Source organism: Cheilinus undulatus, linkage group 9 (assembly GCF_018320785.1).
Source record: "Cheilinus undulatus linkage group 9, ASM1832078v1, whole genome shotgun sequence".
NCBI lineage: Eukaryota > Metazoa > Chordata > Actinopteri > Labriformes > Labridae > Cheilinus > Cheilinus undulatus.
The window spans coordinates 44039861-44040925 of NC_054873.1; the positions used below are offsets into that span (position 1 = coordinate 44039861).

The following is a 1065-nucleotide window of genomic DNA, read 5'->3' on the forward strand; positions in this document are numbered from 1 at the left end:
TCAAGCACTTTCAAGTCCGTTTAATCAGGAAAAAGGTTCGATACACGGGAGGTCAAAACAAGCAGGCAGAGGTACAAAAAACGGCAGGCTAACTCGGAAACTAGGACGGGAAACTGGGTCAAATAAATCACGAAGGTCAATCAGAAGTAAGGCTCGAAGGAATTGGACACAAAGGAAACAAGACGATCTCGCACAGCAGACAGGGAGTGAATGAGCTAAATACACGAGGAGGGGAACACTCAGCCGGGGATCACCAGGTGCAGTCACTCGACAATCAACACAGGTGAGACACATGAGGATGATCAGGACACAGGGAAACAGGTAGGGATGGGCAGGAAGGAGTGATCTGGAAAAGAGACACAAGGTAAGTATCCAAAATAAAACAGGAAATGACAGACTAGAAACATGAGGGAAAAAGTAACTTAACTAGGTCAACCTGGAGATGTGACAGTACCCCCCCCTCCACGGCTGGCTCCAGACGGCCCAGGAACATCAGGATGTTCATTGTGCCAGACTTTGATGAGCTCTGGGTCCATGATGTCTCTAGCGGGGACCCAGGAGCGCTCTTCAGGGCCATAACCCTCCCAATCCACCAGATACTGATAGCCACGGCCTCTTCTTCTGGCGGCTAGCAACTTTTTGACGGTGTAGACTCTTTCTCCATCAACGAAACGGGGGGGAGGAGGGGGCTTGGAGGTGGGGACCAGAGGGCTGGATTTGGCGGGTTTAAGTTGACTGACGTGGAATGCAGGATGGACTCTCATGGTTCTGGGTAGTTTTAGTTGGACAGTTACAGGATTAATAACTTTGGAAATAGGAAACGGACCAACGAACCTGGGAGCGAGCTTCTTAGAATCCAGACGAGGCAGGTTTTTAGTGGATAGCCAAACTTTGTGTCCACAGTGATACTTGGGGGCCTCAGACCTTTTGCGATCAGCCGCCGTCTTGTGTCTGGCTGAAGCTCGGAGGAGGGCTTGTCTGGCTCGCTCCCAGGTCCGGCGACAACGTCGCACCAGGGTCCAGGCAGAGGGGACAGATACCTCCTTATCTAGGGCAGGAAAAAGA

General features: G+C 51.4%; 1 long non-coding RNA gene across 1 annotated transcript; it reads right to left on the reverse strand.

Annotated features, from left to right (window-relative positions):
• Window positions 1-504, reverse strand: LOC121515236. Its single transcript, XR_005992361.1, has 2 exons — window positions 437-504; window positions 1-346 (listed from the first exon to the last, which is right to left on the reverse strand). It is a non-coding gene; the product is annotated as an uncharacterized LOC121515236 (long non-coding RNA).
• Between the last annotated feature and the right edge of the window lie 561 nt (window positions 505-1065).